At 44.7% G+C, this 18,065-nt stretch overlaps 2 protein-coding genes across 2 annotated transcripts in view; one reads left to right on the forward strand and one right to left on the reverse strand.

Moving 5' to 3' along the window:
- The window catches only part of Sla (Src like adaptor), a 33,159-nt gene extending 26,099 nt beyond the window's left edge, over positions 1 to 7,060 (reverse strand). The window contains exon 1 of the mRNA XM_034516554.2: positions 6,816 to 7,060. The gene's annotated coding sequence lies outside the window, so the exon portion shown is untranslated. The remainder of the gene's footprint in view (positions 1 to 6,815) is intronic.
- The window catches only part of Tg (thyroglobulin), a 178,488-nt gene that overhangs the window by 135,367 nt on the left and 25,056 nt on the right, over positions 1 to 18,065 (forward strand). The window lies entirely within an intron of this gene.

Consider the following 18,065-nt stretch of genomic DNA (forward strand, 5'->3'; position numbering starts at 1 on the left):
TGGAAACCCACTGTGTGAGGGAAAGGGGACAAGAGAGAGATCAGTGAAGGCTTAATGCTACCTCAGGTTAGGGGTAAGATGAGAAAATAATTACAGACTTGCCAGCACTCAGAACTGCAGCACCATAGGTCAGAACAGAAGAGAGAATGGCGACCATCCTATGGTATACACGTGGTCGTGCAGCATAGCCCAGGCTGGCCTAGAACATTTGATCCTTTGCCTGAGCCTCCGGTGTACTTGGATTATGGGCAGTTATCACAGTGATCAACTTCATTAAAATGAAACCAGCCTTTGCATACACTGAGTATATCAGCATAGCACATGGAACTTTCTCAGGAGTTTCCAAGGACTCTCTCTGGGTGCAAGTGATATCATAGGCAGATGCATACATTTCTGATATACACATCTCTGGAGTCTCCGCTCTTGCCTTATGTGCACGAATTTGTTTTGTACTTCAAAGCTGGTCCAGACTCAGAGAGCCCCATAGGAGGGTCTCCAGAGCAGGGTCCCCACTAGTTCAGGTCCCCACTTGCTGGCTGTTTGTCCTCAGGACACCCCTTTCTCCTCTTCTGGGCCTCCACATTCTATTCTTTCTCCCGATTTAAAATACAAAAGTATGCTCCACAAAGTTGTTTGGGAAATCAATTGTTATGCAGAAGTAAAGGAGAAACAAATGTGTTTGATAATTGGTAGCCAAAAAAAGTGCCAATGGCAGGCCCTTTGATGTGCCAGAGTCATTAACTCACTGTGCTAGTTGGGCAAATCACTTGCCCTTTCTGGGCTGCATGGCCTCATTTATCCCACCTCCACCCCCAAGGCATGACTGGTCTGCCTGAGACTTGTTCAATGATGCCTGGGGTCTGAATCTTTGCCTCAGGGAAAATAAATGCTGTCACTGGGGCTTAGTGCCCGGCCTCCTTTGAGAACCTGGCAGGATTTCCTGGGGCACCTTACCACATCCTGACCTCAATTGGCAGGTGTCTCTCCCCAAATGGGTGTAGCAAGACAAAGCAGGGCAGCCTGCCTTGTGACCCCATCATTCCTTGTTCACTGCTCAGACCTGCTGTCCATTTCTGTTTCCTGCACAGAGAGGGCTGGACCAATGAATCTGTCTCCTAGGGCACCAAGTAAAGTCAAAAGCTACACAGCTATGGTGGTACCTTGGGATCCGGCCATTGTGTGCCTAACTCATAGCCAGAGTATAAAACTCCTGCTGGAAGAATGACTTGGGGTCCTTCTGGACATGTCAATCCATATCTCATGGGCTTCAGGAGACCACAGACAGCTATGAGTGTAGTTAAAACTTACTTCAAACATAACTCTTTTTTTCTTGATTGTATGGTTTTTGAGCATAACTTATAGGCATTTCTTTACACAATGCCTTACAACATGGGAAGTATTTAACATGCCTGGTCCAATATGGTTCAAGCCTGTTGTTTTGAACACATTTTTTGAAGGAAGTTTTCTCAGGAGGAGCTTAGTATACAAAGAAGGTCAAGGCATGTTGCTGTTGACTTCCCATCTCACATGGGGATTTGTGAAATGTAAGTCCAATTATAGGAGAAGGAGCCAGAGAGAAGTTCAGGGAGATGCTAGCATGTGCACAGAAATCTGAGCCCCAACACTAGCAAAGCTGTGATTTCTTCATGACGTCACATTTCCCAGCAAAAGTTCCTTTTGCTTCTCATTCATACATGTGACTCACCATTGCTCACAAACTTACCATCAAGATAGAAATCTGAGTTCTGCTCAATGTAATATGCATAGATGGTGGTCCCATCCTTATGCGTCAGCCTGGCTAGGATCTCAGGTCAAGTCGGACTCAGACAGCTGCTCTCCCACAAGAGTCCAGGGCAACCATCACAGTTAAGGGACTGTTCTGGGTGCTGCCTCAAGCTGGACTCTGACTCTAAGCTGTTGACTGAGTGTTGGGTCATGACTGTCCCCTTGCTGACTGGTTTCTTTATTGTTTTCCTCTCTCTGCCCAAAAATATACTCTTCAAGAGGACCAGAATCAGATAAAACAAAAGCCACAGTGTGCCAGCCAGCCAGCCAGCCAGAGCCACTTGCAGTGTCCTGGCCATCTTTAGCAATTAGTGCTGAGAAATTCTCTAGTTTGAAGTGTTTGGCAACTTCTGTGATGTAAGATGTCATGTTATGACCTAGTACTGACCCCTACACACACTTTACATTCCTGGATTGTAAGCCCAGTGGACCTCCAAGCAGTACCAGCTAGCTCTGGGCAGCTGAAACCAACAGCCTAAAAAAATGACAAAAATTCATTAGCATATATTTATTATACAGTGTTATTGGTTCATACTGCATCCATTGAAGTATATCATGTGCTTGATATATTTACTTCTATTACCCTCTCCTCTCCTTTCCTTTCTCCAATTATAGTCCCCTGTACCTTCATGGCCTACATATGTGTATGGATATACATATATGGATATACATGTATATATACATATATACATGTGTGGATATACATGTATGTGAGGGGAAAAGGGAGACAACACACACATACAGAGAGAGAGAGAAAGAGAGAGAGAGAGAGAGAGAGAGAGAGAGAGAGAGAGAGAGAGAGAAAGAAAGAGTGAGAGAGACTGAGAAAGAAGAGATCTAGGTTCCACACAAGAGGAAAATTGTAATATTTGTTTTTCTGAGTCTGGCTTATTTTGCTAATATCCTAATTTCAAGTTGCATTTTCCAAAGATAGCATAATCTCATTCATCTTTACAGTTGAATAAAACTGTAGGTTGTGTGGATGAATGGATGCACATGGCATGTTCTTCACTGTTCTGTTGATGAACATCTAGGCTTGTTCCTTGTTGTCTTGAGCATTGTGTAGACTCCTGCAGTAAACATGGATATGCAGATATCCATGTTGTTTGCTGACTTGAAATCTTTGGACCCACTCTCAGGTATAGTTATACTTTTATCTTTTTAAGGATGCTCCATATTGATATACATATCAGCTGGACAGTTTTACATTCCCACCAATGAATAAACAAATCTTCTTCCTAACTATCAGTCTATATGGAAGCCCTCCTGTATGGAAGGCTTCCATAGCATGACATACATACCTCCACTGTATGGAAGGACTCCATTATGCTTAAAATACCCTGAGAGTTCAAATGACAAATGACGAACCTAAGTCAGGGAAGGGGTCAACTTTTAGGGCATACTTTTGCTCACTTTCAACTCTAATTCTGTCAGTTATGTTGATCCCAGAAAAGGAGCATGCCAGTGCTTTATGAACTTGGTTTGTTTGAGATACCTTGCAGAAGGAACGGAGGCCTGCTGTGTCTGCTGTGTCTGACCATAGGGAAACCAATTCCCACTGCACAGTGCCTTACCAGAGATCTGGTTCTTGGACTGAGAGTACTATAGACTCTGTTGTGAAATCATCTGAAGGGTGACTGGAATTCTGTCATAAAGATGAGTTAGACTAGTTTTTCCTGAATTTTACTTTCCACTCATTATATCTTTAGCACCCATAGTGGGCCAGCTAAAGTGGGCGATGGGCAAGCCACTATCCTTCCTTGAGAGACCATCTGCTACTTCATAAAAAGTAGGCAGAGCAGATGGAGGACACCCTGTGCTCATCACAGGCTGAGGCGGATGCTTATTAGTTTCAGAGGCCTAACCCATAGCAAGAGTGTTCATGCGCAAGAGTGAACATACACAGAGGGCTTCTGATGTCTCTATATTCAAAATAATATCTTCCTTGACCTCCACAAATCCGGGTGGCATGTGATGTTTAACTCAGACTTTTGCCATTTTTCAGGAAACTGAGACAAGAAAAATTGCTCAATTTATCTTGTACTAGTGAGCTGCTCAGAAGTAGGGGCAGGCAGTGAACCCAGACCTCTGCCTCCAAAGCTGGCTGCCACCTCTGATACCCTTGAGCATTAGGAAATGGCAGAGTATGGCATGAAGCAATACCACCCTCAGGACAACTTTCTGAGAATAGATACAAGTACTCTCAATTAAAAAGAAAAGTATATCCTTCATGTGTCTGGTGCCTAAATACATGCACAATAATTAGGTGTAAGGAATAAAGATGTAAATTCTGCTAGCAATGTAAAATTCTTGATCTGGTGTGAGAGATATCTGCTTTTAGGGTAGGAGAACCCCAGCCAGAAGACAATTGTCATATACCTTTGAGACTCTCTGAGTCTCTGCCACTTCATCTGCCCACCACATATACCCAGCCCTCCAGCATGGCCCAAGGCTTTCTGCTGCTTAGAGAATTGAGACTCCCCAAGGCTAACAACCGAAGTAAGACACTGTGCCCTTGAGGCCCTGTGTATAGCTGTAGTTACTGTATGTAAGGAGTTACTGTAACCAAATATGCTCTTTCCTGAGTCACTCTGGGATGGGAGGAAGTGGTTGGGACATGATGTACTTAATTCCTTTTCAGAAGCTTGGGGTAAGAGAGGAAGGAAGTTGGCCCTGTGGTATGACTCCAGTATATGTGTACTGAGGGAACAGATATATAGATAAAAGGATGGGTGAGTGGATAGATGGATAGAATGGTAGGTAGATGGGTGGATGATAGGGTAGGTGGGTTGACATATGAGTGGATAGATGAATTGGTGGGTAGAGGGATGGATAGAAAGGAAAAAAGGAATAAACAAGCAAATGAAAAAAGGAGGAGAGGAAGGAAAAAAGGAAGGAAAGGTAGATGGATGGATGGATGGATGGATGGATGGATGGATGGATGGAAAGATGGAAAGATGGATAAGTGGATGGGTTGGTAGATGATAGATGGATGGATAGACAGACGCTTATAACAAGAGGTACCCATATGTTCACCCCTCAGGGGACTAACAAACGGTTTGGTCTGATTTGCTGAAGATTCTTAATGAGACTTTTCAATCCAAGTCCACGGCAGAACTAGAGTAAATAAGTTCTTACTTAATAGGAAATAAGACATTACCACCCAGCCATCTCTCTGAGTGCAGAAGCTAGAGGAAAGTGGTCTGAAATAAGTAACGTATGAATTTAAGGACATCCTGTCATCTGCAGCTTCCCCAGCCCAGAGACACAGAGAGGTTTCTCTCTGTTGTGAACAGGTTTCATTTGTTGAGATAGACACCTACTGATGAAGCTTCCATCTGTCCAGTGGAGCAAGCAGACATTTGTCTTCAGAAAAGAGAGAAGGAGCCCCATTTCTTTGCTTTGTAGTTTGACCTCACCATATTTTCCATATTTCCAGCTAGAAATTTTCTGCTGGGAATAGCTGTATAATTGGGCAGGATTTGCCTGGCTAGGAATGGTATTAAAATGACCACTTGGCTACATGCTGCATATAATGTGCACTTCTTATAAACATCACAGAAATTGAGCTTCTTTTGGTAAAGGAAAAAATAAGCAGAATTTCAGAGAGGCAAAGGAATTCACCCAGAGTCACACAGTCCTTTGGTGGCAAACAGAAATGCCTTCCTAGGTACTCCTATCCTAGATCTATTTTAAAAAGGAGATATCCAAGTGGATTTCAGTGTGTCTGTCCCACAAATTATCAGTACACTTCTCGAGTGTGCTAAGGATCTGGAATAACATCCTGTAACTGGAAAATATGTTCCAACAGAAGTTGCTAGAACTCCCATGCCTCCCACTGCAACACAGCTCAGTTGAATAGCCTTGCAACTCAGCATCTTCTAGCAACCCTCAAAAGGACAATCTGCAAAGTCTGGGATGTGAAATACAAAGGCACCACTGTCAACAAGACCTTTGTCTGTAGTCCTTTGCACGAACCAAGACTTCCTTCTCCAGTGAAGGTGCTTAGAGCTCTTAGTTGCTTGTATCTCCCAACCAGCTAGATGACTCAAGTACCTCAGTTCAACTTTCTGAGCCTCCTTTTTCACTAGTCAAAAGCAAAGAACAGATGTAGACTGTTCAGACAGTGCTGTTCTGAAGTTTGACTGGAAGTAACTTATTATTATATTTAACACAGTCACTCTGCACAGCAGGTATCTATCTGGTCAGATTCCATTCAGAGCCCCCAGGCAGGCGGCTCTGAAGGTTCGGCCCAGATTATTCTGATACCAATTTCTCTCAACATGCAGGTACCCACTTAATATGCACTGTAGCACATTGCTTAGGAAATTCTGAATTCCCAACATTGCTTCATTTATAACATTTCATGATTTCAGAATTTATATGCATAGAACGTTGGTATTCTCTTTAGCCCTCTGTCTCCCATCTGCCTACTTCCTGTTTAGATAATTGTCAATTATCTGTATCCCTTGCCCAGGAAGATTCTAACTACCAGCCTCCGAATGGCTCTGCTACTGCCATCCAAGGCCCTCTGCAGTTTTAGACATATGGCTGGCTGACAGCCCTCAATGGGCACCAACTGTACGCCTGGGCCTATGTTGGGTGTGTGCATATGCTACCTCAGTTCATCTAAGCAACCTCTGTGTGACATAGGCACCATTGTTCCTATTCCATAGATGAGAGTACAGAGGTCTACAGTGAGTGGTTTAAATGACTTGTTCCAGGTGACTTGCTCAAGGTGACATAGCTGTCACATCCTAGCTGTTTCTTGAGTCAGACTGCCCCTGGCAGGAAAATAGGCTGCCCACCCCCGCCCCCTTGATACAGCACTGTTTCCTTTATATATACTTTCTCAGCATCCTTTAAGCACTCACTGTGCTGAGGCAGTTCTTCACCAGGACTATTTTCTGTTCAATTTCAGGGGTTCTTCTCTAGCTCCTCCAAAGCCCAGTCCTGACAGCTGTATCTCCAGAGGACTCCTAAAGTCTCTCCTGTCCCTGTCCCTGTCCCAGCCACAGTTCCCTAAGTACCTTCAGATGCAGAACATGGCCTCTCCTGGGAGTTGGCTGTAGAGGGTCAATGGGTACAGGATCACCAGCTCTCTCATCAGCTGCTGCTCCAGGTTGAGTGGGTCACACAGGCTCTGGACGAAGTGCAGGCAAAGCCCATGTTATCAAGCAGACTGCAGAGCTGTAGTTGCTAAAGGGCCTCACACTTCCTCTGCTGAAACAAGGAAGGCAAAGGCAAGGGGCTGGTAGGAGGGCAGGTTCCTGTTTTCACTAACCGCGCAAAGCAGACTTCTCTCTGCAAGGACGATGGGGAAGAGAAGGGACGTATTAATTCCTTTACAAAGCACTTGAGAATGTAACCAGATTGATTGTAAATGGCCAGGGTGTATAGAAACACACTCTTCTTCCCTCCCTCTTTCTAATTAAAAGGCAGATGAAGCTGTGAATTTGCTCATTTAATCCCCAGAGCTTACTGGGTCCAAGAAGGCTGAGGATAGCTCGCTGCAGCTTTTCTTTCCAGAGTTTCTTCATTTTTATAGCTCTCTTGTGTCACTACACAAGGGATCCAGAGTAGTCTCTGGAGCTGTGCTCTGCTATAGGCCAATGTCAGTTGCCAGGGACCGGAGACAGGGGACAGCTACTCATATGCATAGCAGAGCTGTCCCAGCAGCGTGCCTGAGCCCAGAACCTACCTCCATGAGGTACTGCTAGAAGAAATGAAAGGGGCTTTTTAGACAGAGCTTAACAGACAAAAAGGGAGTAATGGCAGACTGGGGCAAGGTGTGATCCTTGAGGGAGCCCAGATTTAAGCAGAAAGAACCAGAAGCAATCAGGTTGCCATGAAGAAGTCATTTTAACTGGAGCCTTCCATGTTCTAATCAGTCAAATGGATGAGACACCCAGGCCCACACTGCACACAGATGATTGTCACAAGGAGGTCAGTGTTCTACGACATAATGATGATAGACAGCTATATGGAAGAAGGTTCTCACTCCTAGGGAATATGTGTGCTGAGTTATCTGTAAGCGTGTATCATTCTAAAACAGTTCACTAAAACAAAGATACTCAAGACGAAGGGCGAGGGAGGGTGCAGTTAGGCAACTTCCATGAGGACTCAGATGACAGTGGATGTGCACACACTACTCTTTCAACTTTGCCCATGGTTTGAAATTAGAATATGAAGTATCTTTATATAATATCTTGTTATGTATGCAGTAAATACCATTTCATAATGTGTGAGTCTGCAGCAGGGAAACCTATGGCCATGCTGCTGGGTGGGAGAGAAGCCTATTTCTAATGAGAAAAAGGCAGGGAGCAGTGCCTACAAGCTGCTGTCTGCCATTCCCATTTCCAATGTTGAAAACCCCTCAGAGAGTTCTGTGATTTCCCACAGTCAACAGCTGGTCCCCACGGAGCCAGAATAGAGTCTGGGGCCTATGACCCAAGGACCCCACCCAACGAGTACAATGCAGAAACTCAAGAGAGTCATTTAGAAACCTTGCTGGGTGTCCTTTGCAAATATGAATTATTAACAGTGGGGCAGCATCTAAATTTAGTACTTGCTGTGTACTAGACAGACTCAGCTGGCTTGTGAAAAGCCAGCTCTGTGCAGGGCATGCTGGGAAGGTACAGGCAGATGGTGTAAGAGCTTTGTAGAAGTGGCCTCAGTGAGGAAGAGCAAGCAAGTGGAATCAACTGAAGTGGGGCTTTCCCCCACATGCACCGAGGAGTGACAGAGCTCTAGAGGGAGGGGCATTCAGAGACACACGAGTGGGGGGACAACTTTTTAGCACCAATGCAGAACCCCTCCTGCTGGAATGAATTCACTCCTATCACTGGCATTCTTTCACTTAACATGGCTGGCTTATCCAGTCACTGGGATTCAGCCAGGGATTAAGCCAGTGGCAGTTCTGGCCTCCCTGAGCCTTGCTTACCAGAGCCATTGGATGGAGACCTAGACATTTGTGGTGCTGCTCTAAAAGAGACACAGTGAGCTCTGGGGCAGTGGTCTATAGGCAGTGGTGGTTGGAAACAAGGTATATCAAGGGTCATTGAGTTGTTACTTTAGGTGTCAGATAGCCTCAGAACAAGCCAGGGTGAGAGGTTCATATAGAAGAAACTACTGTTGTGACCACGGAAGTCTGAGGGACATCAGTGGCAGAGGGAGACAAGTAATGAATAGAATCCCCGTCTTGAACTCAGACTCCACAAGGTCAAAGCCTGTGGGAGGGCAGAGGTCCTACAGAGGAAAACCATGTTAATTTGCCTCAAAGGCCTCTTCTTCTGCTCCGGAAGTGCCTTCTGTGGTCTATCTTCCAGCCTGTATCTCAGAAGTAATCCACCATTCTCCGTTAATCCACTGAGTATGAGAACACTGTCATTTATTCAGGCATGTGTTTTGAGATTCATTCACTGAGCCTTTTGTAGCGCTCCAGATGTGCCAGGCACTGTGTGTGCTCAGCGCCATGTACTAGCAACATGAGGCCATGTTCACAAGGGACACCCAGTAAAATGTCCTTCCCAGTTGCCCGGATCCAGCACAAAATGGGTCACTCCCTGATGCTGAACGTTATGTGGGACTGCAAACTTCTATGTCCATGCAGAGTAGACAGCAAGATGGCATAGATAGATCTACTCATCTTTGTCCTTGGGGAGTTTATGGTCTAGTAAAGAAGACGGGTGCATCTGCTAAAATCCATAGGCTAAAAGCAGATGTAAATAGGGTGGGAGCTGCAGCACAACTAGTAGACTCCAGGGCTCCAGCTCTACAGTGCACAGAGATTTATCAGGATAAGGCTAGATTTCATCCATAGAGTGCATGTTCCTTCAAGGTCCTTAATGCCTGGAGTCAGTACAAAAGCTAAAGATAGGAATCGGCCTTCCAGGAGCCTCAAGTTTGTGGTCAGCCAGGCTGAGCTGTATTAACAAATGACAACTACCTCTCAAGAGGTCACAATTTAGGTCCACAAAGGCACTCAGGCCATCTGTGTCAGATTTCCAGAGGGCTTTGCAAATTAATTAGCTATCAGTTACACAGATAAACTGCCACAGGGAGACAGCAAGCTGTTAGCCACAAGTGAGCCAAGGATCACTCAGTGAAGTGGGGCGGTGTGGTTTCTACCCTTGCTGTAAGGGAACAAGATCGCCTGTCGTGGGTCAGCTGCCACAGTCCCCAGCTGGAGCTGGCAGCCTTCTCACTGGAACAATTCAAAGCTCATTTCTTTGGATTCACTTCTCCTGCAGGCTTTAGACTCAGCAAGAGATATGCTGTAAAGCAATTTGGTGTTTCGTGGCCGGCATGTGAGACTATCAGTAGTTCCCAAGTCTGGGAAATTCAGGGTTTATTTTCCTTCTTTGCAAACAAATGTTGGGGAAAAATAGATGATGAGGAATCCAAGAACCGGGTAGCATCCTACCTCCTGTCGATGTATAGTCCTCCTGGGCTACCCAGAGCTCACCTGTTCCTTGTAGACCTCGGAGCTTCCCTAACTCCCTCTTTGACACTCTCGGAAGCTGTATTTGCAACGCAGGCATCAAAGTCAAGAGATGGAGTCCAGATAGCTAAAGTCAGGGCTGTATGACCTTGTGGAGACTTCCAAGTCTCTCACAGAGCATAATATACTACTTCTTGCTCATGAGGACTCATGGGGAAGTATACATAAATTTACTAGTGTGCTATAAAAATATCAAAGACCCCTTTCTGTGGACTCTAGGAAAAACCAAATTGGGTCTGATATGTGGGCACTGAAGGCAGTGAGTCTAACATAGTCATTGAACCTACCCTGAAGAGGTGGCCCACAAGTATCCACTGAATAAATGAAGGGAAAAGACTGTGGCTGGGGAACGAGAGCATTTGTATCTATTTCCTCTTAGCCTGTCTTTCCCATGTGAGACGGGTAGATAGTTCCATGTCTCAGGAGGTGCTAGTTCTGCTTTGGGATTGGCTTCGAGTTAGAGAAGTGGCCTGTGGGGAGATCTGCAAACTGTTTCCAAACCTGTGTGTGTCATCAGGCACCGTCTTTGCAGGAAGACTCCTGCGACTATCGTTCCTCATCAAAAGAAAAAAGTAGAAGCTCTTCCCCATGGCCCGCTCTGCTCAGGAGGGTTGCGGAAGTACCCTGACTCACTAGAGTCCTGTTCTGTCCTTGCTCAATTAAACTCACTAACGTGCCTCCAGGGCTTGTGTGGTTCTCAGCTCCACATGAGAGATTTATTAACTTCTAAATGTGTTAGCCTGAAAGCCACCATCTTTCCTAGATCTGACTCAGACATTTATCTGTTGAAATAGTTGTGATGGAGCCTCTGTGGGATAGTTCTGGGGAAAGCTATAGGGAGACAGGGCTGCCACTTGATCGACCCTCTAGAGCTAACCTTGAGTGAAAGAGGGGACAGGAGAAAAGCAGAACAGGGCAGCATGGTGGGGGTTCTGGTGTAGAGGGTTGTGAGAAGAAACAGCTGGCAAGGCTTTGGTGATCAAGCTAACCAGGGTTTGATATTTTCAGGAGATCCTTAAAAGCTGGAGAATTTGATACAGCTAGAGATCTGAGGGTCTTATGGGATGTTTGCTCCGCACCTCTTTCTCAATTCCTGTTTTTGTAGAATGACTACATTTTTGTCTTGTCTGGAGTTGATAATGATGGCAGTACTGGCCACTGACAGTTATCTTTGCTCTTTGACTCATTCTCTGTCCTGCTCAAATCTACTAGAACGGGCCAATGAGTAAGCCCATCTGTGTCCCCTCCTTCCAATACTGTTCCTATTCCTATTGTCCTGGGCATTTCATGAATACTCACCAGGGTCTTGTGGATCATGCGATGTGGCATTAGGAAGGATTAAGGATGGTAGGCAGGATGGTGGTGTCTGTCTGCAGCTCAACAGTTGCCATAGCAATCTATACCTGTCGGAGGTCAAATGGCTTGCTGACTTGCCTGCTACTATCAACAGAGCAGAACTCCTGGATGAGGGTATCCTCCTGGCTCCCATCATTTTTTCAGAGTCTCCTTACTTTTTGATTAGTCACTTCCTAACTCTGGATCATGTACCCACAGCAAAAGGCTGGAAGTGATTTCTCGGGATATTCATAGTCATAAACCGTTTCCATAGGTAACTCAGCAAATATGTACATGTACACATATAAACTAAAAGGTGACATTTCTTAAATAATATCAATAAATGCATACTCTAGAACCTTCACATGGGGCTGCAGTGGACTGTCTGTGGGTATCCTATTTGGAAGATGATTGCTGACAGATACAAAAGAGGAAATGGATTGTTTCTAAGCAGGAGTCTTGAAAATGTTTTGAAATCTTAAGAACAAGGCTATTATGATGTCTTCCCATGAGAAGGGCATTCATAGTAAGGGAATGCTGGGGGTTGTTGGGCCTCACAGACAGCGTTGATTAAGAGTATCTAATAAGACCAGTTTCCAGCTTTACAGTCCTGACTTGCAGACTCCATCAGTTACAAGAGGCAAGGTCAGTAAGCAGTCAGTGTGATGCAGTGTCTGTGTAGAACAACTAAATGATCACAGGGAGGAAGGAGCTGAGAAGATTGAGGGAATGAGTTTCAAAAAGAGAGAAAAGAAGCTGCCTTCCCCCAGATCTCTAAAGACCTTAAGGCCTTAATCAAGTTCTGCTACTTTGGATTCCCTGGGGCATCTTTGTACAGAAGTTGCTGGAATTAGACCTTCAATAGAGTGACTCCCAGCAGCAACAAAGACCTGTACTGGGATCTGGAAACAGCTGGCTACCTGGCTGGTGATACAGCCACTGTTCTCAGCTTCCTGAGACTGTCCCAGGAAGACCTTGGCACTGTTCTGCCCCAACACCTTCATCTCATGAGTAACCGTGCCAAATTAACTAGACAGACACCTCGGGGTGTTTCAAACAGTACAAAATGAGGCTTGGATCCATAGAAGGATTATTATCAAACTTACTGAAATCCCACCTCATGCTCTCCTAGGATGCCTGATGTTCCACTTCCTTCTGACAAGATTTTATAGTCAGAAGAAAAGCAAGTTCGAAGTTGACTTTGATATTATTTAAGTCACTGACACCCAGTCAGAACCAGCTGGATAGGTGTAAAATTATCAGTCAGGGTCAGCTCAGTATGCACTGATCCATGACTAATTGCAGCAGCAGTGGGAGACCATGGAAATAGCCATGGCTGAGATGAAACTCTAATGCTAATAGCCTCTGATAGACTAGAGCAGTGCTTCTCAACCTAACACGTGTGACGCTTTTTTACAGTCCCTCATGCTGTGGTGGCCCCCAACCATAAAATTATTTTTGTTGATACCTCATAACTGTAATCATGCTACTGTTATGAATCAGAATGTAAATATCTGTTCTTTTTAGTCTTAACACAGACTCAGTCTTGGTCTTAGGCAACCCCTATGAAAGGGTCATTCAACCCCAAAGGGATCACAACCTATAGGTTAAGAATCATTGAACTAGAGAATAGTCCATCATTTTAAAATTATAGTTTGAGCATCAATAGAAATATCAATAGTAGATATTTATATGGAGACTTTTTATAGATTACAACATTGTTTCATACCTGTGGTTTCATTTGATTTTCACAAGAATTCTCTGAATTACTGCTTAGATTATTTGAAAATATTGGTACCATTTACAGGAAGCTTGGTACACATAGGCCCTTTCATGCTGCCTTAAAAAAATTCCTCCTAACAAATAGATAAGTAACATATTTTTCTCACCCTTACTTTAAGCACCCCCCCCAAAAAAAAAAACCCTGAAGCCTCATCAGTGAGGATTAGACTTGAATTCTAGCTGATGGCCTCATAGCCCACATTTTCTTTTTTTCCCACACTTTCAATGCTTCTCTAGTGACATTGTTATATACCCATTTAACAGATGAAGAAACTAATAAACAAAGAAAGAAATTGCTGTGTTATGAGAAGGATTTCATAAGAGCCTCCAGCCTGAAAGTCCATTTTCCAATTGGACTTCCTATACCTCTTCAAAATAACAGTAATTTATACTTGCTTTCATCTGACAGAGTTGAATGTCATGATAGGAAATAAACTTCAAGGATAGATCAAACATAGAGGTACAAAAGTATGCATGTTCTTCTTGTGGAATCCATCATAACCATAGCAAGAGACTGCATGCCTGCCCAGGGTAACATTTGAAGTAAGATTCTGCTTGAGTGGGGAGCTCAGAGGCTGTCAGTGCCCTCATCCTGCTGGGAGCTGGGCTCAGACCATGAGATGAGGAAGTGAGCTCTGCCAGGGAAGTGCCAAGCCCATCTGAACACACAGACTTATGGGGACAGGATGTCTCAAACAGGCACAGGAAGCTAGAACCACAGGCTACAATTCAATGGGTCAACAGACAGCCACAGGGATGAAGAGACAGTCTTCCTCAATCGTTCATTCTGTCTCCTGTAATGTGTAGAGATTCCTGTTAGAAAAGTATATTTTCTCTACCCACTCTAGGTAACTTCTGCCTCTCTGTCCAGCATCACCTCCAGTCTCTTGGATAGGTCATTAAAGTTGTGGACAGTTCCAACAGGCTCCCAGCTGGTTTTTCTATATTCCCAAGGCCTATTGTCCTATCAGACCATGCTCTACACATATACTTCCTAGGGCAGAAAGGTTTTGCATCTTGAGTCATAGTCTTCTTGTTAAGAGACAGACAAGCAAATCTCAGATCCCAACTGTAAAACTAAGAAAATGTACGTCTTCTACAAAGCTACCCATAAGTGACATGTGGCTAGGTCTTCCTAGAAAAGTATTGAAAACTGAACAATGACAGAAAGTATTGGACCACAATTTAGCCTCCCCCTGCCACCCAGGGATCCAGCTGTCCCATTCTCCCCATAGTCTCAGGGACTGATGGATGGCTGGACTCAGGAACGAATATCAGGAAGAGGCAAGAAGGACACTTTGAAATTCTTGTTCTGAAGTCAGCTGTGAAGGGCTGTATAGGACCATGTGTGTGGAGAGAGTGTTCTTTGGCATCAGTGGAGGCAGGCTCTGGGGCTGTACTTTAAGTTCTCTTTATGATGGGGGTACAGATCCCACCTCAGCTGTCAGTAAGGTGGCATTTTTTCAAGTGTGACACCTTCATCTGGGGAGTCAGTAATTTTTAACTGCCATGCACTTAAATGTATTCTGACAGTCAGTAGATGATGGAGCCAATTAAACATGACATGTTTAACAGATGGCAAAACGTGTTTTGTCAAGTCTTTGAGACATGAAGGAAATGAGATAGGTGCAAATCCCATTCCAGAGGGGCAAAGCCCACACTAATCGTGTCTACTTCCAAACAAAAGGAATGTCCAGGAAGGGGTCACTGGGGTCTTTGAGGTTTTTGTTGGAACCTGTCCCCTCAACCAGACCTTCCTCCTATGGGTTTTTGTCTCACCTCACCACTTGTTTCTCTGGGAAGTGGCCTTCAGTGTCCTTAGGCACACCATTTACTTGTAGCTTTATTCATGTGACAAGTTCAAATGACTGCTGTCCCATGGCAAGGATCAGTCACACTATAGTGTGGAATCAGCTTTTAAAATATGGCCTAAATGCTTTTCTGATTGCAACTGCAGTAACAGTCATGGAGACAATGAAGCTGTTGAAATTATAAGGACCTGGTGAAACTATATAACTGGTCATTTATGAGTAGGTGAGGCTCTGGCAATTAGTAAAGTTGAAATAGCTATGCAATCTAGGCATTGGGGCAGGTAATAGGGTGATGAGTTGAAACAGACTGCTTATGAATCTCACCTGGATTCTGTCAACTACTAGAGCAGTGTGTTGTCATGGAAAAGCACACTGGAATAAGAATATTTGGGTCTCAGCCTCTTCTGCTGGGTACGAAGAAGCTCTTAAACATCTTTGATGCTCTTCCTGAATCTATGGAAATTCTAGGGATGAAGGGGGGCATATACAGAAGAATATCAAAATAAACAGTATTTGCTTCTCTTCTAAGAAGGGTCTGGGGTATTTAAAAGAGGTTCCATAGCTAATGGGTCTGTACTGACCAGAATGCAGTGAGGTTGTAAACGTTTGCCAAGAGACTTCAGAGGACAGTGTTCTGTCCTTGTGTCCTTCCCAGTCTGTAGTCAAGAATCTTCTTTACAAAGCCTCATGTAAGTCTGGCCTCCATTTTGCACTCCTGACTGACACAGGGGAAGAAAAATCCCATATCATCTCCCTGCTCTCTGACAACCCTTGTAAGCCTCTTGCTTATTGGCTGCCATCTGTCAGCCACTCATAATGAGAAAGAGAATTCACGAAGTGCTGTGATAAGGTGGAGCTGTTCTTAGTGGGAGGTGGTAGATCATGGGGAAGCTAAAGGCTTTTAAACTTGGACTGTTATTACAAGTCTCATACACCTCACCTCCTCCTTCTGGACTGTGTTCTCCCAATCTGTAAAGTGGGTAGGGGTTGCTAATCTGCAGAGGGTTGTTGCAGAAATCACAGGATAAAAATGTACATAAATTAATGCTCTTAAGAGGCCACTTAGGAAGGCTGAGTGCCTTTCACTTTCCATGTGAATATATGCGTATGTACACACACCACACACGTACATGCACACTTAGTAACCTTCAAGTTCTGCATACAAAAGAGCCCTTGGTTTTGGCTTGCGTCAGTTACCACTTTGTTCCTGTTAGGAGGACCACAGTAGATCACTACCATCTGACAGGCAAAGGGCACTGAGCAATAGCGAGCCACACCTTGACTCTTCCCACCCAAGTCCCATAGCCAAAGTAAAACCAAGAACGCTGATTCCAAAGAAGAAGAAAAGAGAAGTGATCTATGACTTTGTAGATTATAGTTTCAAGATGGAAGTTACATTAACTATTGTCGCATTAACTATTGTCGGTACTCATGTTTAGATTGTGCCAAAACTGAAACGCTAAAGACTACAGTAAGACTCATCATGGTCCCAGGAATCAAGCAAAGAGATGGCTTTGGGTTAAAGGCATACAAGAGAATGTTTGCAAAGACTTGGTTAGGAACTATTTTTGAAAGTCTCTTTGTTACAGTTTCTAGGTCTGTCTCCAGGTTCCTTGCCTCTCGGAAGCATGCTCCAATTCCAATGTCCATAGAATTCAGTGGCAGGTTCAGACTTGGGTGCATTTTTAGGAAAAGAAGGATATGGAGCAGTGAACAGGCTCTCTGGCTCTGATCTCCACTCAGATTCTCTGAACCACCCAGATGCCTGGGCTGGGTTCCTGCCTCAGATGCTCCCTCCAGCTCCTCCAGCTCCTCCAGCTCCTCCAGCTCCTCCAGCTCCTCCAGCTCCTCCAGCTCCTCCAACTCCTTCTCCTCCAGCTCCTCCAGCTCCTCCAGTTCCTCCAACTCCTGCTCCTCCAGCTCCTCCAGCTCCTCCAGCTCCTCCAGCTCCTCCAGCTCCTCCAGCTCCTCCAGCTCTTCCAGCTCCTCTAGCACTGAGAGTACCAAGCAGAATCCTGCCCTTTGCCCCAGTTCACTTCTGCCCTACATGTCTATAGGAAATGGGTGTGTTACATACAGCTCTAGGCCAGTGGTGGAAAAATCACTTCACTGCTCTGCCTTCAGTAGCCCACTGAATCTGGGTCCCTAAGGCACTCAGATTCAGTCATTGCTCAAAGGCCTGCTTTGTGCGCAAGCCATTTCAGCGTGACCATGTACAGATGTAGGCAGTGATATTCCTAAACACTTAAAAATCTATCCAAAATCCTGGAGGACTTCCTGTAGCTATAGATGCCTGCCCTGCACCCTAGGGCTCGTTTGCTCATGGTAACACCTCTCACCTGGCCATCATTGACTTGTCTTCTGATCTTCTCAGCATCTTCTATGCAGAGTCCTCTCCACCTCCTAGAAAACCCACTTATATCTCCATCCATTCTGTATGTTGGCTCCCTCCTTTAACACATATATAACTCTTGACAGGGATTATAGAATCTTTAGACCCCAGATTTTTTTCTTCAACATTCCCAACCTATCTGCCATCCTTGTCACTCCCAAGGAGTAATCACCTGCCAGTCCAGTGTCCCTTTCTGCTCATTTTCTCTCAAGTCCTCTGAAGTCCTGCCTCTCTGCAGAGTTCTTCAAGCATACAGATGCCCTGCACCCCCTTCCTGGAGTTCTCAATGCATAAGAATTTTAGCCTTTTTCTTGATCCCAATAGTGGAGGGTCACTCTGATGTGTAGACTGGTAAACACAGTCTGCACTTTGAAAAACCTTCTATCTCTTCTACAGCTTGGGGATGTAAGACTCTTTACATAAAATCAGACTCAAAATACTTTTAGGTGGCTCCTTC

The sequence above is a fragment of the Arvicanthis niloticus genome, chromosome 13 (genome assembly GCF_011762505.2).
Source record: "Arvicanthis niloticus isolate mArvNil1 chromosome 13, mArvNil1.pat.X, whole genome shotgun sequence".
Lineage (NCBI taxonomy): Eukaryota > Metazoa > Chordata > Mammalia > Rodentia > Muridae > Arvicanthis > Arvicanthis niloticus.